This window comes from Poecilia formosa, unplaced genomic scaffold, assembly GCF_000485575.1.
Source record: "Poecilia formosa unplaced genomic scaffold, Poecilia_formosa-5.1.2 Scaffold246, whole genome shotgun sequence".
NCBI lineage: Eukaryota > Metazoa > Chordata > Actinopteri > Cyprinodontiformes > Poeciliidae > Poecilia > Poecilia formosa.
In genome coordinates this window covers 322,862-347,039 of record NW_006800185.1, presented here as the reverse complement: position 1 = coordinate 347,039, position 24,178 = coordinate 322,862, and the positions used below count along the sequence as shown (strand labels likewise).

General features: G+C 40.0%; 2 long non-coding RNA genes across 2 annotated transcripts; one reads left to right on the top strand and one right to left on the bottom strand.

The window, feature by feature from the left end:
* Positions 1–129: 129 nt before the first annotated feature.
* LOC103150258 (uncharacterized) lies at positions 130–20,229 on the top strand. Its single transcript, XR_477541.2, has 3 exons — positions 130–394; positions 19,659–19,715; positions 19,895–20,229. It is a non-coding gene; the product is annotated as an uncharacterized LOC103150258 (long non-coding RNA).
* LOC107838381 (uncharacterized) lies at positions 6,313–24,178 on the bottom strand. The gene is made up of 3 exons (XR_001664436.1): positions 24,169–24,178; positions 21,932–21,936; positions 6,313–6,391 (listed from the first exon to the last, which is right to left on the bottom strand). It is a non-coding gene; the product is annotated as an uncharacterized LOC107838381 (long non-coding RNA).

Genomic DNA, 24,178 nt, shown 5'->3' with positions numbered 1-24,178 from the left:
AACGCGGTAATGCTGCTCCATCAGAGCACTTCGGGCTGACATAAGCCGATGCTGAGCTCTTATGTGGGCCGGGGTTATGTCAGGTCAGCATACGTTGTCAGATTGACGCATAAAACAAACTGACGGCCATTTGCACGTGACGTCACTCTCTTCCAAACTCCGCCCACTCCGCCATGACGGAAAGGTAGTCTAAAAACAGACATCTGTAAGCTAATATCGCTTTTATTTAGCTGATTTCACTTTAAGAATGGTCATAGGGTGCTGCGCGGTTGGCTGCTGAAACATACAAGGTTAGAAACCAAACTTGTCATTTTATTTTATGACTTTTAATGAGGAAAGTTACAGCCGTTAATAATACCGGCAGCCCTGATTTGCTGCGAACACTTTCTACAAGGTAAGAAGATTAATGTTCATATATTTTATAAGTGTGATTAGAAATACGCAATCAAATATCGCATTATGGAGAAAGTAACCATGGAGACAACGCTGCGCACCGTCATGTAGCCTAGCATGTATGGAAAATAACTGGTTAGCATCTCGTCTTTTGTACGTTTTTAATGCTGCTCCAGTGTAAAGCAGAAACGCTGTTTATGACATGGTGATATAAATCGTGTTTTGAATTCAGGCAAAGTGGTAATTTGATCAACACGTCACGAGGAAGAAGGTTCGGGTCGGTTTCTAAGCTAGCTGTTTCCAGCTCTTGTAAATACCGCCGTCTGTGAGCCCCAACCAGGTGTGCTACGTTCACAGACAAATTAGACTGGAACAAATAGAAGCTATGAATAAACTGGCAAAAACAACTTGGGGAAAACAATTTCAGTCGCTCAGTTCAATAAGCACGTCACACACTATTAACAGCTGTATGACGTCCTGACAGCCAGTCAGACCATCAACAGGCGGAGCCGTGTTTTGTTGAGTGCAGCTGCAACTAGACTCTGCTTTAAATACACTTTGGAACAACAACGATGCGTCTAGTTATCATTAAAAACAATTTATTGACCTATGTTTTTTGGTATCTTGTCGCGTATGCTGAACTGACAGCTCCTCTTAATACGCATGCGTACTCACTGCATGTGCACTATGACGGCGTATTCGCGCTGTTTGTGCGGGCGGCCTCCACCTCTGTGTCTGCGGCTCCGTACAGTCGGGTGAGGCTTCCTGTCTGGTCTGATTGATGGCGGTGCCAGCGGAGGCAGCGCTCCCCTGATTGCAGCTACAGACAGCACCGGGCTTCTCATTAACCCGTGATAATGCACCTGTCACCCTGATACGAAAGCCTCACAGCGCATTTGTTGCAGACGGCTGTTCTCGCCGCTCACCATCCACCTCTGCTTTTTCCTTTTCTCTCTCAATTTGTTCTGAACTCAGGTTCTTTATCAGACACGGGATAAGCTCCGACTCTGCTGACTCTGCTGCCGAGCTGACCACAGCAGATGGAGGTCAGCGGTGTATTCCCCCTCCTCTGCTCGCTGCTGCAGCAGTTACACGGTTTAATAGGATCTTTCTCCGGCTAACCTACTGGGACCAGGGCTGATACTGGATCAACTGTTCCAGCCTTCATGGCTGTGTTTGTGTGTGGAATATAAATGTGGTGGCAACTGTGTGTGCTTTCAGACAACATAAGCCTTTTGAGAGTCTCATTTGTTGGCTGGTAAATTCATAATCTCTCCCTGTGGTCAGTGGCTTAGGTTGTAACCGAAAATCGAAAGCTTTCTTCGGACTAAAACACAGAGAAGGAATGCGTCAACCATTAGACCTACAAACCAACTTCCTTGTGATCTGAAGACCTCAAAGAAATGTAAAAATGATTTAGTCAAGGGCTGTCGGTCAGCCGGTCGCATTAAGTGTATGCAGAATCACACTGCAAAAACAAAAAAATCAAGTATTTTCATGTAGTTTCTTGTTCAAATATATTAGTACACGTAAATTAAGACAGAATTAAGTTACAAGAAACTTGTCAACTGCATTTAGGAGCTTGTTTTATGTAAATAATTCCCCAATAATGAAACACCCATTAAACTGTTAAAATATCAACAAACAGCTGTTTCAGCATTCAGTAAGTGTTTCTTCTAATAAAATATTGAACATCTTTTCACACTGATAAGTCCATCAAGGATTTTGTGTTTTTTTTGTTGGTTTTTTGCAAACAAAATCACAGATTCTGTGTCGCTGTTTCAGAAATATTTGTAAGGAATTTTTATGATATTTGTGCTAATATATGATGTTAAATATGACTTATTTGACATCAAGTAAGGCTGAGGCAGCAGTCACTTAAGCTCAAAGTTTTTGGCCAATTTTGAGAAAAAATGTCAGTAAAGTCAGAAAAAATGTGGGAATCTGTTGATTTTGTGTGAAGTTTACAGATATGTGAAAAACTGAAGGGATTTACTGATGTAATTTGGAGTCTAGAGGGCCACATAAAAAGCTACAGCGGGCCAGATTTGGCCCATGAGCCTCGAGTTTGCCAGATGTGCTGCACTTCATGAACTTGCCTAACGGCAGATCATTTCAGTGTTAGAAATTACTGGGGTTGTGTGGGGAAATGTAATTTTCTAGTGTGTGATCGTTTAGCAGCTTGGTAGCGTATAGATGAGCGCTGTCACCTGGTGCAAACCTGCTAACTGGTTTCTCTGGAGGTTCTTGGGACATTGCCACATCTGTGGCTGTGGCGGGAAGAGCTGTGATGCCTCTATAAACATTTACTCAGTAAATCCCACCTTAAACATCAGCTGACTCAATTAGATCTGGGAGTCTGTGTGAGCGAGAAGCCGTCCGCCTCTCATGCAGCAGAAAAGCTCCAGCGTCTTCACTATATGCCTGTTTCTGTTCCATGCTGCTCGTTCCAGTCGCTTTCCCTGCTCTCTGTTGGGTCTGCGCTTGATTTATTTATCCTATCTGAATACACCCCAAGCTTTCACGGGAATTGGAACAAAGTTGCTGAGGAGTGAAAATTGAGAAAAATTAGCAAGTAGATTGTAAATCACTTTGGATCCGATGATGGGAGTCAGAACTGTTGCAGATTGAGTGTCTATAAATTAAGTTAGGGGTTTAAAAAGCTCCAGTAGCTCCTTTTTGTCACCCTTAGAGATGAAATGGAGGAATCGGCTCCGGTTGCTTTTAAAGCTGTGGAATCCAGATTTCCCAGTATTGGCAGAATTTGATTCTGAATAAAGAATGAACATGTGTGGTCCTGGGAATGCGTCTGGCACGTCTGTTTGCCTCCAACCTCCGAATCTCCCGTTTTATCTTCTGCCACGCAAATTCCTCAGAAGACAGTCAAATATCACGTTCACTGTTGAGCCCAAGATTGAGTCCGTCTCATTACGGAAAAGCACAGGGCAAATTAAAACGTGAAAAAGGCCCTGTATGGAGCCAGACCTTCCTGCTTTATGAGCAAAGCGAATGCTGATGGGGTTCCTGTGACACATATGTTCACGGACACCTTTAAGGCTGAACCTCTATGACCTTCCAATCCCAAATTATAGTTCACATACTGGCACAAAATGCTGAAGTGGACAAAAACAATACATGATTGCCATATTTCAACAATGAAAATGGTTGAATTTAAAACACTTTAATCTGATACTTATTTTAAAGCTGATATTCTATGCTTCCTTTAACAGAGTACGATAGGTCTCTGGTCGACACAAAACATGTTCATTACATTTTTTTTGCACAAAATCATTCTTAGATGATGAGATTTCAGTCGGATCAGTTCAAGTGCAACGTCTCCTCTTTCAGAAACTGTTTCTTTTTTTCAGATAGTGCAAAATATTACGGTTCTGCAAATTTGACTTATAAAACTGTCTTTGCCGACACGTTCGGTCTAGAAACGTAAAGTTTGATAAACGGGTCAGCGTGGTAGTCTAGCTTTTACCATTTCAGATGAATTGGCTAAATCAAACCTAATTTACCATTTCATAGTTGATTTTAAGGTTTTGAAGTGCTTAAATAGGCCGACACTTTAATATCTGGTAAAACTTTTACAGAATCGTGTTCCCAGAAGAAGCTCGAGGTGTTTCTAGATGTTCTTCGTGACATTTTTGTATCACTGCAGCTAATACTTTGAAGGATCTGTGTAGCTCGACTTTTAATTGCAGTTGAGCAGAAATGATCAGGCTATTCCTATCAATAGTCCTTTTTTTCTTCTACTCACTATTTTTTATGTTACCTTTTTTAATTCTTTTCTTTTCTCCAATCCGTTTTATTGTAGAAATTTTTGTCCTATTGGTTATGTTTTCTTTCTTGGACTTGTACTGTGCAAATTCACTGAGGTTTTTAGCATTGTGGTTTTTAATATCCTTTTTTTTTTTTTCAAAATGCTGTCATGTGGAAAAACTTTCCAGCTTGAGCCCTCATTTGTCTCAGCTGCTTGCTGAGTGGAAATGATGGAAAACGAGCCTGTCACGATGTGACAAGGGCACCGTGGATATCTTCAACATGGCAGCCTGCTGCGTTTCACATAAAAGGAAAGCCCAGCGGACATAATGGAAACGCAGAGCAACTCAGACGCCTCTCTCAAAGAGTTTAATTCAAACCCTTTTAGATATAAGAGGAAAAAGCAACAGTAGATTTACGCATCAGAGTAATCAGAATGCAAGGAAGGAGGTGGATGGCCTTCAGACGAACATTCGCAGCTGCTGATTAGAGAAGCCATGTTAATGAGATTCATTGACAGTCTAATACGGAGAACAGCATGCCCCCCTGCTGTGGGTGTCTGTGGCGTCCTCCCCCCCACCACACCCCGCTCTTCTCCCGTATTTTGCTAATTTTCTCCGTTTCCATCTTGCCGCTGCTCTCTTCGCCGTGTTTTTCCTGGACTCAGCCAGCAGGGATTCTGTCTGTTTTCAGGCAAATTCTGCAAAAACACAGCAGAGTGGTTTCACCTTCAACTAGAGATAAATACAAGGACTTTTTTTTTTTTTAACCAAGTCGCAAATCTTTAATTTCAAAATCCAATTCTGGTCTCGAGTCCCTAAAGACTGAAATAAATGTTCTATCACTGGATGCTTGTAACTTTTTAGCCAAATCTAATAAGTAAGCATGTTCAAAAGGAACATGGTTTAAAAACAACAAACCACCAGTGATGTAGTGAGAGAATGAACACATGTTAAATTTCTGTCAGAATGTTAAAGAAAGGACTTTCAGTTTGAAGAGCAACGTTAGTTATAACAAGATAAACAGATGCCAGAGTAAAAGTAAAAAGTACTGATACCTGAAAAACCTACTTAAAATGATGCATGATTAGTTGTGACAATAGACTTTATTTGAGAAATATTTCCTTTAGATACAGTAATAATGCTGTAGGCTGCTTAGTTTTAATACATGTTTATAAAATATTGTGACACGAATATTGCCATGTTATTCACGCTGCAATGCATTCTGGGTAAATGACGACTAATGGTCCAACTGCGCTAACTCCCTCTAGCCACAAAGGGATGAGTAACGTCTTTAGGCCTTTTCAAATTGAACTGGAGCACGTTGAAATCAATGGGCATCTGGAAATCATAAGAGGTGATGATGAGGAGAAGGACCAGTCAGAGGACAGAGTTGGTCATAAGAGTTGGTGTTTGTTGCTGTTGCCTTTAGCGTCATGAATGAAACAATGAATGACACTTGCCTCTGGTTGGACTGTGTGATCTATGAAGTACTTTCGAAGCTCTGTGTCCAGTCTGGTCTTCATCTGGGGAGGCAGTAGTGCCGCCAGTACTACTGCTGCAGAGCTCCATTAGCATTTAAAGAGCTTCCAGTGCTGTCTGTCTGATGTTTCTCCCAGCGTTTTTCGCCCCGGTGGCAGCGGGGTTTAGGCACTCTGTGGATAAAAACTGTCAGCACGGCATTTATTTTTAGCTTGTTAATGTAACAATCACCTGTTAGAACCCTTGTCAGATTTGCTCACACAAATTACTCCAAGTCTTCTGGAGAGAAATGTTGAGAACACAAATTAGGTCCTTCAGAAGTTGTGTTCAGATCCGGCTCTATCTCACTGCGCTCTTCTTTTTTTTTTTTTATGTGGGAAGCATCCAGATTCACCTCACTGCTTTTTTTAAATCTTTTTGTTTTGTTTTGTTTGTTTGTTTTAAATTACAGCCAATAGTGACACAGTGTGGCATTATCTAAAATTACACCTGTCAAATGCAACATGCATAAAAACAACTCGGGTAAAGTTAGCCTACCTGTGTTTACTCTGTAGATTCCAGTACAGAATGGACCAAAACGCGTCAACAACCCAGCAAGTGAAAAAATGGCGACCTCCAGGGGTTAAAAATTATAACAAAATATATAAATTTTTGAAGTAATTATGAGTTGTGGTGCATCACAAACAACAATTTTTAGTTAATAGGAAAATTACAACTTATTTATGCCAACATGTTCAACTAATCTTGGATTCCTTTAACTGTAACAAAGTACTTCTACATTTTTACTTTACAACTCTGGATTTTTCACAGTTCTCCAAATTTATTAAAAGATTATTGGACTTGATGAATAGCTTTCTAGGATACTAAAAGGTGATTGAGTGAGGGTTATTAATGTGAAATAGCAATTGGCTTGGACCAAATAAACAGAAGTACCAGTAAAATGAACTACTTCTGCTTTACACACTTCCACTCTGAGCCCATTCATGTTCCTATGTGCACCATGTGTTGTTCACCAACAAAATCCTGAGGGGATCTCACTTTTGAGGACTCAGTGGAAAACTGCAGAGAGAAACGAAGGAACACAGATGTTTTAGCTCAGCAGGCTGAAGGATGAGTTCATGGGGAGAACATCTGAGGTTTTCTGCTCTGCTCACTCCAAAAGGAAGTTTTAATCCATCCAGTCAGAGAATTCATGTGCAGATATTCATTAAAAAGAGGAGAGAAAAAACAATTAAGGTACAACTAATGTTCTTTCGTTCAAACTGTTGGAGGTCGTAACTTTTTTTGGCACAGCCAAACTTCATAAAAGAGATGGAAGATTAAAACATCAGCCAGATGCATAAGCAGAAACAAATGTCCTGGAATGTTTTTAGGTTTGCGTAAGATGCTCTGTGTGCGACTAGCAAAAGTCAAAGTGTGCACTGACTCTGCTCAGGTCTGCGTCCTTCCACCACTTTAATTTCTACACTAATTGGTGTCACAGTCCAGCTAAGGACAGGAACATTATGAAGTTTGCTGATGACTCTGTAATTGCCTTTGCTTGATGACCAGGACTGTGGCCAATCATTGACAACCGCTTGACCTCTGAGGCTAATACACTGTAAAACATCTGAAGGTGGTTTAATTTGAAAGTCCACCCCCTGCCTTGAAAATGCAATTTAAGTCAACTGTGGCAGATTAGTTCACTTATGTCACTACCAATGGGTGCTTTGCGGTTACCTAGCAACCCCAGCCAAGCCCAGGACGTCACCTAGCAACCCAGTTCTAGTTCCACCGGCAGATTATTTCACTCATAAAACATTTTTCCCATGTTATAAAATAATCTGCCTGTGAAACAAGTACTTTTTCATCAATACTAAGAAATTATTGATTTAAAACAAGCTCATATTTCTTGCTGGAAAGTTACTTGTAAGTTAGTTTTGTTTTATTTCAAGTGTACTAAGATATTTGCACTAGCAACTAGATTAAAAATACTTGGTAAGATTTGGGGTTTTACAGTGAAAAAGGCATAAATGTTAGGTCTCATTAATAATTTGAGATAAGCCAAAACAAACTGTGATGGTATATAATTGTTCTGTGTGCAACATGGATGTTGTGGAGTATTTTTATTACCGTTTTTTTCCTTTATGTTATGTATTTATCTGCAATTTGTTCTTGCTGTCTGCAAAGCAAATTACCCCTTGGCAGACGGTAAAGCTTAAAGTTTATCTGAAGTGTTGGTGGAAGTTTGTAAAGGAAAAAACAGTCGATGTTGTGATTACACTGAGCGAACTGGACCTGCTGCTAGTTCCAAGTGCTTCTAATTAGGATGAACCGTTTCAGTGTCTCAGTAATCACGCTTCATTACCAGACAATCAGCTGTAAACGTGCTTCTGTCACGTCGTTCATTCGCTCTTTCCTTTTTGCCGAGTGGCTGCAGAATCAGCCTGGAGGCAGAGAGAGGAGCAGCAGAGGTCAGGTGGTGGGTCGAACCACTTCTGCTCCCATCACGACTTCATCTGACCTCCATCCGCCGAGGGGAAACTAAACTCAACAAACCACAAGCAAACACAGCTTCTGTCCAGACCGCATCGCCGGAGACTGTGGTCACACTTGGACACTGTTGTAAAATTAGTGATATACAGTCATACATCATCTGTAGAAAATGTAAACAGCTTCTTACAGTCATTGATAAAATTTCACATATTTATCAGTGCAGGAAGTTGGAGGCAGCTTTCGCTCATGCTTGCCAAGCCTTTCCAGAAAAGCGTCCTTATCTGGATGAAAGCGCTTTGTGAAAGCATGCATTTATCGCCAGATGTTCACACCACTTTTAGTACGATTTTTCAACTGATACCAAGCTTTACATCTTCTCTACTGTGGGGTCAGAACCAAATCAAGGTTATTTTTAAAATTTTGCTTTAACCGATTGCTCGTCGAAGTTTACTTTTTTAATTTCGCCACATGCACACTGCATTGGTCGACACAAACCAGGAGAGGCTTGTGATTTAAGAGTTAAAAACTGGCATTACATGCAAAACGTATTGAGGTATTGCATGTTTCTTGATCCACCCTCGTGCTTGAGTAACTAATGCGAACATGTGCTCAGCAACTGGATAAACGGTCTGTTTTGCACTTTTAGCTGCACACAGGAGACTGTGAAAGCAAATAAGTTGTCAGATGTCGTAATTATTTTTCCTCCGCCATGTGTTATATTTTAAAGAAGTCAGAAAACATTTTTTATTTTCAGGAAAATGATCATGGACGGTATTCGGTCAACTTCCTGTCAGTCCGCTGTAGCTCATAAACATGATATGTTGGTTTGTAGATATAAATAAATTAAGTTTTCACTGGAATATTGAAGCATTAAGAGTTAATTCAGCTTTTTTTTACTCTCCTCATTGCCCCATTGGAGAACCTTCAGGTTCATTTTTATTCTTCCTTGATTTTTCCTCACCTGACAGCCGAGGGCCTTTTGACACATCTTGGCCATATTTCATCGTTTGTTTGTGATGGCTCAGGCCCAGGTAATTTTTGGTGTCTTGGATGAGGAGGAGGCCTCCGTACGCTGACCACACAGCTGGAAAGGATGAGCTCATCTGTGAGGCAATGAACCGCTTCACCCTTTGAAGTTACAGCCTTTATTTCCAAGGATTCAGCCAATCACTGATCCACCGGACAAAAGATTCATGTGAGACCAGCTAAGGCCTTTATGAGGCGGGAACAGGCAGAGAGGGGGTAACTGGACTGTGGGGTGCGTCTACGTCCAAGCCATAAAAGGTTTTCTGTGTAAAGAGACTCTGGCTGCACCTGGGATCTGACTAAACTAAAACTTTAACCTCTTTCTCTCACCTTCACCTGGCTGTCACTCCACATCATTTTTAACTGTAGATAGTTCTTCCATCAGGAGTTTGGGTGGATTATCATACAGAAAGATTATTGTCCTTCCATTTAAATTACACAACGTGATAGATCTGTAATGGTCGGTAATCAAATCCCTCAGGTTTGGCCATCTGCAAGCCATTTAGTATGTTCTTGTTTTCACACCATAGCAAGCTCTGAATGCTTTGGGTCACTTTGACCCTCTGTCAGTTGACTGAATTTCAGTCTGGCATATTTCTGTTCCGTCTATTTGTACTTCCATTTTTAGGCCACATTGAAACTGTTGTGTAGTTGGTGGATTTTCATGAATTATTGCTCAAAAAGATAAAATAAATGTTTAAATTTCATCTATATAGGATATTGTTTTCTGGACACTTTGTATTACACCCTATTTCCATTTATTTTTCTTCTGATCCGCGTATGATTAATTTGAATCTCAAGACATTTGCCAGTAATATGTTTCCATATATTATTGAAAACCTTGAATATCAGAAATTAGTCATTTAAACTAATGTCTGTATAGTAGATTATTAAAAATTACTTTGTCAATAATGAGTTGTCTGGTAAAAACATCCCTCTGGCAATTAATGCATGGTTGGGACTTAAAGCAAAAAAAGGACGAAATGGGGACATCGTGTGGTTTGGCGACGGAGCAGGCGGCCATCTTGGATTCAATTCCTGACCTCAAAACCTTTACTGCATATCTTCCTTTCTCCTCTTTCCACATTTTTACTTATTGCTACCTGTCAAAAAAGGAAATTAATGACAATAAAATCTTTAAAAAAAAGAAGGGCAAAATGGGGTATAGTCAACCATTTTGCCCTGGGGTGACTAGACAGGTTCAAATTAAATTTAAAGTAATTTAGGAACCAAAAACAACTAAATAAAACAGAGAATGTAAGTCTCTCCATATATTGTTTCCACTAGAAACTAAGCAAAAGTACTGGATAAGATTTTGTTTTTGCAGTTCAGATTAGATTATTTGTGAATCCAATTAAACGCACAAACATTTAAATGTTCCCAAGTTGAACATTTGATTCAACTTGGGAGAAAACTGCTTCAAGCTGCAGTGACTTATTTGAGAAGTCGACATAATTGCTACTCCACTTAAAATATATAAATGTGTTAAAGCTCTTAAAAAAATTAGTTGAAATAGGCCGACACTTCTCAATGTAAAACTTCTGCATAAATTGCACCGGAAGGACTTATGTTTTGAAGAAATGTTCTTCGAAATGATCCAGATTTCTTCAATAACAGAGTTTGATATCTCTGATCATTTTTATTATGAAGCTAGTGATATGCATGTTCTTAGGAAGTATAGCCTACCACAGTCTGTAAACGCCTCTGGTTAGTAAATAAAATGCAGCTTTTAACAGCGAAAGAAAAGAGACTTTGCGGTTTCGTTTTCAATTTCAAAATATTAAGTTCATCATTTTAAAACGATGTGCTTCCTCTATCCCACTCCAAGACGTGTTTACCTGGCAGACCAGTTCACTTACTGCAGTGAGTTAAATTGATGTTTTCTACCTCAATCTGTGGATTTTAGCTTTCAGGTCATCTTTCAGCTGCAGGGATCATGGCGCACACCTGACCTTTCCTGACAGAACGGCCTCTCTTCTGAGATGGCTCTGTGAAACCATTCCACCTCACATAAAGCCAAAACCCACATGACGAGTCCAGTAAACCAGAATGTGATCAACTCCACTGGAGGGAGTAAGCGGCAACGTTGTAGAGGCTGTTCACCTGAGTAATTGAGTTTTATTTCTTAAATTTCACTCCCTCGTTTTCCCAGCCGGCACTTCGCCGCATCTGGTCTTCCGGGGAGCCGAGTCGTTTATAGCCAGCGTGAGAGAATTTGTCGCTAGATTGCCTTTGTCATTTTGATTCATGTGGGGCTCGCTGCTGAGCGTGTTACTGTGCGATACTGACTCTGCTCTCTCTCCTGCCGCTGTTATTAACTCAGATGTGTCCTGAGAAACGAGGAGTCGCACTCTGAGGAAACTTTTTTTTCTTTTCTCGCTTTCTAAATGTTTTTCCTCACCTCCTACGTCGCGCTGCTTATTGAACTTTTGCCGTCTCCGTCTTTCGCACCCTCCGCTCTGAGCTGGAGGTGGGTGGGTGGGTGGCGATGGAAAAGGTGGAGTGTAAGACGGCATGTGGATGAGAAGGAGCAGCCATTACAGCTGGTTCTGCCGCATGAGTCATGACACCGGCTAAGATGCGCCTGGCTGAACTTTCACCTCTTCCTCTGCTGCAGGATTTATCTCACCATCTCCAGGGAAAGTTAAAAATACACTTGCACAAATTCAGGAGAGAAAGGAAGTTTGATTTATGGACCTCAGTCACATAACAGACCGGCTCAACCTTTATTATGTGTTGCATTTCTGTGCAAAGCATGTTGAAAACATAAGCAGGGACCAATATTATTTATATTATTTTCATGTTAAATCCTAAAGTTTCATTTGACTTTGATATTGCATATTACGTTCTACAAGGATTCAAACCTAAAAATAAATTACTAAATGTCAAGCATCTCACAGCCAAATCAAATGAATTGCAGAAAGAAAGAATACAGCTAAAGTTAACACCTGGACGCAGTTTGAAAATAATCCCTAATCCCAGACATCGACGCTATTGAAAATTTGCGGACAATCTTCAGGGATTCAAGAATTTTTATTGTCATACCATTTCGCAATTGTTTGCTTGTGGTACGAAATTCAACCTCGGGTCCCAGATGAAGAAGTCTTCCCTCAGCCTCCTGCCTGAGAGGATCGGCTGGGTGGAGTCCTTCATGATGTGGAGCTCTCTCCTGCTGCATCGTGCTATGATGAGGTCCACGATGGAGGGAAGGCTGCTTCACGCAGTCCTCCGTGCAGCTTTAACCACCCTCTGCAGAGCCGTCCTCTCAGCAGCAGTGCAGCTTCCGCGCCACACAGAGATGCAAGTAATGCAGAGAATGCTCTCCACCACACAGCGATAGAAGCTCCCCAGGACTGAGCTCCCTAGTCCAGCTCTCCGCAGCTTCCTGAGGAAGTGGAGATGCTGGTGGGCCTTCCTGGCACTCCAGTTGAGGTTGCTGGATATATGCACACCAGGTACCTGTTGCTGGAGCTCACCTCCCCATCTGCTCCTCTGATGTACAGCGGCCGAAGAGGATCCTTGTCACGTCTGGAAACCACCACTATCTCCTTGGTCTTCCTCACGTTGATGCAGAGGTTATTTTCTCTGCACCAGGTGTTCCACCTCCTCTCTGCGGTGGCTTGCCGAGCAGTCAGTGCTAAGGGTGATGGAGGACGAGATGGTGTTGTGGAGCCTGACAGTCTGAGGTCGGTTGGTCAGGAAGTCCAGAATCCAGTTCCCCAGTGTGGGACTCTATAGGAGTCGGATCTGCAGGAAACCATCCAATAGAAATAAATTATTCAATTCAGAGAAGAATGATCAAATACTCTGCGAGAACCATGTTGTAAGCAGAACCTGGAGATTCTCTCTCTTATTTTGTACTGTCATAACATAGTGATCATTTCAACAAATGTATAACAAAATAATTTTTGTAAAAACTACATGCAGCTTTATATTTGAATGACAAGTTGAGCTGTTTAAAATGCCAATAGCTTATGGTTTGCATATTCTTTGGGTCCTGGGTTCTGTGTGGAGTTTGGTGCTTTCCAGGACACTCTGGCTTCTCCCACTGTCCAAAAACCTGCATGTTGGGTGAAATGACTGATCTAAATCCCCACTAGGCCGTGGGTCTCTAGGTTTTTCTGGAACGGAATGCCGACCCATTCAGGATGTCCTCTGGAAACGGGCAAAAGGAACCCTGCAAGGGTTAAAAGGTTACAGAAAATAAACGGACTGGGTCATGGGTTTTCAGGTTTTCTTCAGTTTCCTGCTGTCGACAAGTGAAATGCAAACTACTAAAATACTTTATAGGTCCATAATTATATAAAATTATTCTTGAACAAACGTCTCCATTGTACTGACTCCCGTTCTTTACTTTGGAAAGGTCTGTTCTCACATATTTCTTTTTCCTCTTTTCAAAAGAAGATTGCTTAAAATTGCAGTTGTGGTTTAGAGCACTTGTTTTGTCATGCAAGTTGGTTATCTCTCTCAATAAATCAGCAGCACAGTTGATTTTTTTTCCTGCTTTACTGCCCTCCCAATGCCTCCTCTGCTTCACTGCTAACCCGGCATGTTTGCCGTTCGCTTTGCGGTCTGTAAAAGCAGGAGCAAAAGTGACGAGATGGGACAAGAACCGTCCCCCTCGAGACGTGGCGTGTTTCTGCCTCAGTCAGTCCTGAGTGAAAGCTTCAGCCCTGACTAGTCGTTAGCTTGCAACAACAACAACAACAAAAAACTTCCCTGAAAAGAGATCAGCATGATTTAGCGGTGCTTTCGCAACAGGTGCCATGATTTTAGCTCAGAGTGCCACATGGCAGAACGCTGCTTCGCCGTCATCACCGAATGTCGCTCTAAATCACTCCGAGAAGAGTTTTTCTGGCTTGTCCGCGTTGTTAAATATGCAGTCTCTCTGGTGAACCTCAGGAGTCTGCTCTGTGATTGGAGGCAGAAATGACGGGCTTCTTAATGGGGAAAGCAACCGGCGGTGGAAGCGTGTGTTTTTCTAGCTCATCTGGTTTAGATTAGAGCTTGCCTGAGCGCCGCTGTCACACTGGCAAGTGGAGAGCGGATGGAGGCATGAGGAGATGAGGAGGGTGAGGAGAGAGTGGACCAGTAAAAAAGAAAAAAACACTAGTGAACAGCAAGAGGTTTGCTGTGCTACTCCAAATTCTAGAGAGGTCTTGTGTATCAGTGAAAGCCAGAAAAAGCCTCAAAAGCACTTTGTCCTTAAACATTTTAAGGCTGAGGACCTCTTAATACATTTAACAAAGACTCACAGACCACCTAACTTGAACTATAACTCACTACTTGTTTTTTAGTTTTGTTCAACTTAATGAGAATGGTGGTTTTGCAAATGAACAAATTTATTCAGGGTTTTTTGAGTATGAACAGATTCTAAGCTTTCTAATGATGTCAAACACATGGAAATCAACAAAGAAGTTGTGTTATGTGCATTAGTAACATTTTAGGGGTAGTTGAAATTTAGACAACGAAGAGCCGTTCAAAAGAATCGAATCGCTAGTGAACGACACATCAAAGCTCAGCAGGAATGACTTCCTCCGATCGTATAAGTAATCCTGACGTTGTTTTCTTTCTACCAATATCTTCAGTTTTTCTTTTGAGTGCCTTGGTTTTACGCCACTTACCCATTATTATTTTAAAACACAATCCTTTGGTAAGCTAGCTCTAGCCTCGCACTTTGAGGTGACGTCACGGCAAATTAACGGTCGTTTACGTGTAATGCCTTGCGGACCTCTAGGGGGCGCCCGCGGACCACTGATCTAGTCTGCAATGAACAGAAGTAAAGAACCTACAGCAGTGGTTTCCAAACTCTTTAACATGTGGGCCAAAAATGTCAAGTTGCAACTAGACCTGGGGTCACAAAATTTTTAGTACTTTTATATATATTTGGAAAAATTATATATATGTTTTACTTGCTAAATAAACTAAACGTATAATATTTTAATGAAATAAGCAAAGCAGACAGATATCTGTATTTCTTTGTAGACGTAAAACAAAAAAGGATCTTACATGTTTGTCAGATTAGCAAAAAAAAAAAAAAAACTGCAAATCATATCCTAAATTTTTTTTTTATCTCTTTTTGGATTTTTTTTTGTCTCTTTTTAGTTACAAGAACAGTTTATGGCCACTTAAGTTCCCAGGTCTGCATTTTAGTAAAAACCACCGGATGTTTTTGTATCCTATTACTAAAAAATTACATTAAAAGCAAAACTTTGGATGAAAACTTTGGGTTGGATTTCCACTACTACCTTTACAACACTGCTCCCTCAGCCTTAATGTTAAGTTACAGTCCATGATCAATATGGTGGGTAACAAAAGTCACAATTAATGTCTTATATAAGTGCATATTGCAAAGATTCTTGAAAATATTTCAAAATATGCGAATTTGATTGCAAAAAAATCACAAATTATTTTTAAAATTCTGGAGGAACTGATTACTGTGAATAGATGGTCAACATTATTTCATTTTAAGAACTTTTCAAAGGCAGAGAAAATGATTTATTAATACTTTAACAGTTTTGCTAATGTGTTTTATCAATATATTCCGGCACAACCGTCCCTTTTGGGTCAAGTCATATATGATCTTGACATGACCCAAAATACCCAAAACGTGCAATCTAGGCGAATGCCCGTGCCACGTCCTTGTCTGCAAACAGATCTGCTGCAGTGGGACGTTTCACCCTCTTCACCTTCAAAACATCCTTCTGCCTCAGCATCCGCCTGCCTCTTGTTCCTCTGCTGATGCACTGAGATCGCCCCTAAGACTCTGACAGTCCCTCCAGAAGGAGGAAAGACAAACACAGGCAGAAGAGAGGGAGCGTATCCATATCTCTCTCTGCTGGTAGATGTTGTTTCCATGGTTTACCAGCTTTCTTTTGGCCGTGTTGTGCGGTTCATACAGAGTCACAGAGAAAAAGCCACAGACATGCTGGAGCTAATTATTTCTTTTGCTGACAACCTCACGCTCAGCAGCTTCAATTTGGATCAGCTACGGCCCTCCACCCGTATCTGTTCTGTGTTTTGTTATAACATAAAAAATGTACCTTCAGACATACTGTGAATTTCTCTCTACATGTGTATTTTTTTTTCTTGTTTTTGAGTTAATCCAGGCTTTTAAAGGGGGAGCAGAGGAGGGAACAGGGGGATTTGGAGTGTTTTGAGCCTGTCAGTCTGTTTCAGCTTGTTGAGCAGCCTTCGTGCAGACAGCATTTCTAGGTCAGGCCAAATAGACGACCTGTATTACAATGAGTGGCATGTGTGTTTGTGTATTTCTGGGTGTTTCTGTCCTGGATCTTGCTGTCTCACTGTCCTCAGGCTCAGACGACCCTCTGTCATAACAAACGTCTCCTGAACTAGAAAATCACCCGTCAGGGTGGGAGACGCGCTGAAAGATGTTACTCTGAACATGAAACATCTGTAATCAATGCAAGAATCTTAAAGCAACTATACAGGTGGACTGCAGTAAGTTAAAATATAGAACCTAAAATGTAATTTATTTTTAAAATTCAGTTAAAAATATAAAACTTCTCTTCTATATGCAACATAGTTTTATTTTAACAATATTTTAGATGTAAAGTTTGTCAAAATGTGTTTGTTTATTCTTTGAATTTATCTTTGTTGAGTGAAGAAGCCGTTTCTCCAGACATTTATCGGTATATTAAGTTCTGTTGATGGTTACCATAGTAACCAGTAACCGACAGCCCAGCCCCAAAAAGTATTTGGTAAAACGGTTACTCAAATGCTCAGTAACTGATCAAATTGTCAATCATTTAATATTTAAAACTTAATCAGACAACAAGGTTATGCAGAAATGTTGGTATTTAAAGATCAAAATTTAAATAATTCATATGAAATAATTACAAAATTGCAAAAGGAACATTTTTCCAAATAATTTCTTTCAATACAAAACTTATAAAACTAACAAAAATTGCAGGCGTGTGCTATAATCTGGTGAATTTTTGGTTAAAACATGTTTGTTCTTCATTCAGCAAAGTTACTCAAGATTAGAGGTACTTCATAATAAAATTACTCAAGTAAAAGTCAAAAGTCTCCTCCTCAAAGTACATTTTTTTCCAAAAAGTTACTCGAGTAAATGTAACTGTAGTTACTACCCCACTCTGGTTTTATTAATATATGCAGAAAATCACCCCAACTAACAGAAATAAAGGTTTAAAAAGCGTCAGTCTGTGTGTAATTATCCATATAAGCAAATAAAGCCATGTTGCTTTTCAGTCTGCTGAGTCCAAAGAGGCGAGACGGAGGACCTGCACCATCAGGTGATCGTTTCCATGTCAACAAGTTTGTCTCCTAAGACTCTTTGCTCACAACCCCGGTACATCCTCCACACTGTTTCCTGTCCAGTTGCTCCTGGTTACAGGCTGATTTTTGGTTGTTTTCTGCATTAGAATCCCGTCTTGGTCCCATTTTAACTGCCGTCATGTTGAGCTGCGATCCGTTTTCATTGTTCTGTAGTTTCTGTTCTGCCATATAGTCCATCATATTCCCTCTGAATCTGCGCTCTGGTTTCCCATTCAGCGTCTCCCGCTCTGTTAATTAGTACCTCACCTTTCTTTTGTTCCACTACATGTTCTCTTCTGGTTCACTCTGTTTTTACTCATTTATGCAGTGATTAACTTTGTCACTACTTTTTGGATTTGTCATCAGGTTTTTGACTTCATGTTTTTGGATTGGATTCAGTTCTGTGAGTTTTTTTCTTTGATTTATGAAACGGCATCTTTCTGCATCATGTCTGCCTGCTCTAGAGTTATTATCCTGAAAATGATAGATTACAAATTCATATTCAAGGTATCGGCAGTGGAAGAGTGTGTGTCACCAGTGTTACCAGGTTGTTGTGTGTTGCAGATTTCTGAAAATGAGATCTGGATCTGACTGGGTTTTTACCTGGTTAAATAAAAGATGCTTACTGAACGGGTCTAAAGACCACTGGAACTAAAATTTCTGTATTTTTGAAAGCTATTTTCTTTCTTTCTGGGTATAAATTGTCAGATGATCCCCAAACCGTGCAGCGCACAGAGAAGCACGGTGTCTCGGGTATCATGATATGGGGATGCCTCTTCTTCCTCAACTGCAAGCAGTAAATATGTGAATTAACAGCTGTTATACAGCTAACTGTTCAATAGTTCACACAACTTTTCATGCTTTTTTCAGTATTTATAGTAAATGCTTAAAACATAAAATGCAGATACATCCTCAAACTCATTTTTGTTTTGGGTCGAATCAAGATCATGAATGCTCTTAAAGGGTTGGTTATGCATATTGATAAAAACAGTTCACCAAACTGTTAAAATATCTATGAAATCCTAAAATTAAATAATATTACTGAACATATTTTCCGTCTCTCCAGGATTTCGTGATGCCTTTTGTGATTTTTTTCAATAAAAATCAAAGTGTTTGTGGTACTAATTTGGAAATATTTGCACTTATTTATGAAAGTAAATGCGACTTTTTATTACTCGCTTTGTAGATCATGGACTATAATTTGACATCAATTAAGGCTGAGGCAGATGTTTAGTACAAGTAAGAATGTTTTTGACAATTTTTGAGAAGAATTTGCAATAAACTCTCAATTATGTATTGGCGCAAAAAAGTGTAGGGATTTGTTGATTTTTGCATGAATTTCCATGATAATTCTGAAGAAACTTGAGGGACTGATTTATATAATTTGGCAGTAAACAGATAAAAACTATATCAACTTGATAACATAATAACTTAATGTTTAGTCTGGTATCTAGAAGTCCACATAAAAAGCTACGGCGGGCCGGATTTGGCCCACAAGCCTTGAGTTTGACTCATGTTCCAGAGTGATTTTGGGTGCGTTCACACTGCAGCCTGAAGTGACTCAATTCCGATTTTTTTTGACATAATGCGACCTGTATCCGATCTTTTCATGGCAGTGTGAACAGCACAGGTCGGATTCTTTTTCGAATGTGACCCATATCCGATACTATCCGATTCAAATGCGACCTAACGTCCAGGTCGCATTCATCCGAACTGAACGTTACTGATTCTCAACAAATCTCACTATTCTGCGTCCTGATACGCGCAAGCGGGAAGAAAAACAACAACCATGGCAGAATATATGAGGATTAAGTTGTTAATAGGCTGCTCCGGCCGGACAACAACTTCAAATATGTAAGCTAACCTCCACCGTTAGCCTCTATGTTTACTTCCGCAAACACTGAGCACTTCTTCTTTTCATGGCGGTTGGCAGAACACTGAGAACGCTGACGCTATTGCGCCCTCTACTGCGCATGCGGGACACTTTCAGGTCGTTTGCCCGTTTACACTGCAGAACACATACAAGTCGCATTTACTGGCAGTGTGAACGGCCCCGGCAAAAAATTGGAATTGCCCAAAAATCGGAATTGAGTCACTTCAGGCTGCAGTGTGAACGCAGCCTTTGATCAGTTTTCCTTCATGTTTTGGTTTGAAATGGACTCCGATCGACATTATATGTTTTGTTCATACGGTGAGTAAATGTTACTGTTATTTTTGCAGGAGGAACCCGAAGGAGGCTGGAAGAAAAAGTCGTGTTACCTTGAAAGCAGTCAGACAGTAAGCTGGGGGAAATCTCTCCTGCTGGGTGGCCCGCTAATCTCTCTCGGAGCTAACACTGCATTTCTGTTTTCTGAGGCACACCTCAGCTTTATCGGTGTTTTCCTGTCTTTTGTTTGTGTATCATCCTCCATCTCCAGCTGAAACATACCTTTGTTCTCCATCCATCTTTTATATAGCAGAACGGCTGGATCTCCCAGAGGAGACGTCAAAGCAAGCAGACATCATGTCCGCGGACGGAAAACTTCAATGTTTTGACAGAATAAAGCCCAGAGCAGCAGCACCAGCAGCAGCGTGTTTGTGCGGACAGCAGTGAAGTAAAGCTGCAATTATTTGTTTGTTTATGTGCCGTCTGTTCAGTCCCAAGTATTTATTTTAAAATTCTCTCGTCTCGCGTTCCAGAACAATAAAACTCCTTAAGACAGTGGTATGCAGACTATTTACCATGGGGGTGAAAATTGTCAAGTTGAGAACACTTCATTTTGTTTTAATTAAAGGTGAGTTTCTTAAGACATTTGTTGTTTTCATGTCTTTACCATACTAAATAGATACTAATTTAATAAAACAGAGAATTTGGAGTCTTTAAATCATTGTTGATCCAAAATATAAATTAGGTCTTGCACAGTTGCAGTATTAAATGACGTAAATATTTTCAAAAGCATTTTGGAGGTCTGGGGATTTTATTGTCTTATTTTTTTCTTTTTAAACTTTGTTGTATTTACATTTTTGCAACAAAGGTTGTTCAGTTCAAATTCAAAAATTCATTATTAATCATAAATGGAAATTAAATTAAATTGCGCAGCATTTGTTGGTTTTAAAAAAGTGTAATCTATGAAAACATTGCTAATACAGTTAAATACTGTCTTGTATCTGAATAATAAGTATTTAAGAAGATTTTATTTGTCTGTGAAAATCTCAAAATAATTGCAAATATGCTCCATTCTTGAATTACGGACTAAGGGACCACAAATGGACAATCCTGCCTTAAGACAATATTTTGGAGTTGGACAACACTGGCATTGGGAATGGAAATGCCTCACCAAGCACACTTGCTCTTTGTTGACCTTTTGCACGTGACGTCACGCTCTCCAGAACTCCGCCCACTCCGCCATGACGGATGTCAAAACAACCAATGCGCTCCTTTAAAGCCAGTCTAAAAACAGGCATCCGTTTCCTAAAATCGCTTTTATTTAGTTGATTTTACTTTAAAAATGGTCGTAGGATGCAGCGCAGTCGGCTTTAGAAACAGAGAAGGATAGAAACCAAACTTTTGTTTTATGACTTTTAATGAGGAAAGATACGGCGGTGATGGATATCAGCCGTTAATCATGACTGTCAGCCCTCGGTGAAATCGCGGATTTGCAGCGAACACTTTTTAAAGGTAAGAAGATTAACGTTAATATACTTTATAAGTAGAAATATGTCAAATATTGTGTTATGGAGAAGGTTACCGTCTAACCGTTGGTAACCATGGAAACGGTGCCGCGCCGTCATGTAGCCTAGCATGTACGAAAAAAACTGGTTAGCATCTCGTCTTTTGTACGTTTTTAATGAAACACTTTTTATGACATAGTGATTTAAATCATGTGGTGTAAATTCAGGAAAAGTGGTACTTTGGTCAACACGTCAGGAGGGAGGCGGTTCGGGCCGGTTTCTAAGCTAGCTCTTTGTAACTCTTGTAAATACCGCCGTCTGTGAGCCCCAACCAGGTGAGTTACGACCACAGACAAATTAGTTCGACTCGAAGAAGTTGAAACCATGAACAAACTGGCAAAACAATTTTAGTCGCTCTTTTCAAGACTCTCATCCCTCACTTCCGACATTTTGAATGATTAAGTGACGTAGTTGCTAAGGGTCAATATGGTCAAAGTGTTGTGTGCTTGGTAACAACGTTTCCAAGAAGGTCAGAGGTCATCCCATCATGTTCTCTTCCACTTTTTTGACATCAGCCTGTTCAGACGCGCTGCAGAGTGCCTTACATCTGAGAACACATGTCCTCCAGACGCTCAAGTAGCTGCAAATCAGCATTAATATTCATGTCGCCGCAGCACTTCTTCCACATAACAACCCGTGCTGCTGCTGGTTTCGGCGGGGACAACCGAGTCCTGCTCCGATGGAGAGCTCGACTCCGTTGTCATGGCGACAGAGACGTCGTGGCAGTTGGAGTGCATCTCCCCGCCGAAAATAAGGACCAGCACGGAGCATTATGCATCTACTCGTGCTGCCTCTTTACTATTAATGGACATAAATATTTATGCGGTTTGGAAGATATTTTCGCAGTGGAGGAGAGCCAGGGGCCTGTGGCGAGCGGAGACATGAGCTGATGAAGTGGTCTTTGTCAGACATTTGTGATCATGTGCTCCGTTAAGGATGCACAGGCACAATGCAGCGTGAGAATAATGATGCTGGGTTCAATGCGTGATGCAGACTGTGCTGTTATTGTGCATTTAAATCTAATTTGAGTCTTGAAAGTTGTTTTCCTAGACTACCATATTTTTATTTTCAGGTTTTTAACTTTTTTTTTTTGGTTTGTATGCAAATCAAACAGTGGAAAACACCCTCTTAGCTTTGCTGTGACATAAATCAGACTTTGAATTTTGGACTGCCTCCTGCCCATTTCAGCAACCATCCGGATTTATCCATTTAGTCAAAGTGAACTCTCAGTTCAACCAGAAAAATCTTTTATTTTCCTCTTTCTGTTTTGTGTTTCAGAACAGAATGAGCTTTTTGGACCTTTCATTATTCTGTTCATCAGATATTTACATGCATGAACCATTTTTCCTCACTGTCAGACATTAAATAAATAAAATTATTCATATTTTCAAGACAGCAGAATAATAACAGTCTCATTTTAGCCTGCTGGGAGAGCTAAAGCTAGAGCTGAAGCTACTTTTCGTAGTTTATTAATTAGATACAAAAAAAATTGGCACATTCTACAGATTTTTAATTAACCATTTTGTACTATGTTAGAAATACATTAAAAGATGTAAATAAATACATTTTCTAAATGAGAAATTAATTATTTTATTTCCTAAAATGCAACAACAATCCGTTAGTGATCATTTGTATCAGCATGTAAAGGCTCAGATCTTTCTGCTTGATTTTAACATTAATACATTTGTATCACGTCTCTGTTGACTTTATGATCATTTTCTTGTTAACTTGGTGTCTATTTGCTCCCATTTAACTTCATCTACTGACCTTATTGTCTGTGAAGGAAATGCTGTTTACAAATGCATGATCTGGCTTGTTTTCTTCAAGAAGTGCCATTAGCAGAGTTCACTCCATCTTTTAGTAAGATTTACTTTATCTGTGTTGCATTTTACTTAAAGCTTTTTAAAATACGCTTTTTTTAGGCAGCAAGGTCACCTTGTCATCTCAGTGCAATGTGTCAAATTATTTTTTTATTGGCTCTTCCATCTTTTAGCCGAGTCACCTCGTTTCTCTAACACACACATCCTCTTTTATCTACCCTTTTTCTCCTGAGGTTCTTTCAAATCTGAACCACTTTCTGGTGAAACTGCAGCACAAAGACTTGCACAGCGGTTGTAGATTTGCAGCAGATTAAATTATGAGCAGAGCCCATTGAGTCTGCAGGGACAGGAGGAAAACCCATCCCCTTCAATTTCCTTCCCAGAGCTTTTTGTTTAAAGTAAAACCAATCGCTCATCGCCGTCTCACAATCTACCCTGTCTATAAAAACGGTTTGGCTAATCCCTTAGCGCCGTTATTAAAAATCTCACAGAAACTACAGACAGAACAGAGCTTCGTCTAAAAGGTGCAGAGGTGATTTTTGATAAGGAGGAAATGGCGCACCACCCAGGGTGCCACTCTGTCAGAGGGCGTCACAAAAAATGAATTTTTAGTGATAATTGCATCAAGTAAGTGAAGAGTTGGTGCTGTTTGAATGAATGATTAATTTATTTCAGACTAACCACACATATAAACCTTAGCACAAAACTAGACCCCAAATACTTGGTAAGATTTTGTGTTTTTGCAGTGTATGATTTTCTGCCCCTCTCATACTCATAACATTCTCATCTTTATATGTACAATTATAGATTAATTTTTAAAATCAGCATTTTAGGCCTTTTGTATATATTTTTATGTATTTGAAGTTGATGGTTTCTTACTTCAAACATGAAATGTACAGTTTTAAATTTTACTTGGTCCCAAATTTGAGTATTTGAAAAATAATGGCTTTGTTTGTTCTCCATTATAAAACTAAAGTTTGCCTGTTCAAGTTTGTACAGCTTATTAGCAGATTTAAGAACGTCCAAAATCTACTTGAGGATCGAAACTTTCAGCTCCAGGTGCGATTAGTTCAGGAGCAACCCTGCAGCCAAAACAGCTGCTGGAGTCAGTACACTGCAAAAACACAAAGTCTTACCAAGTGTTTTTGGTCTAGTTTAGTGCAAATATTTTAGTTCACTTCAAATAAGACAAAACTAACTTGAAAGTAA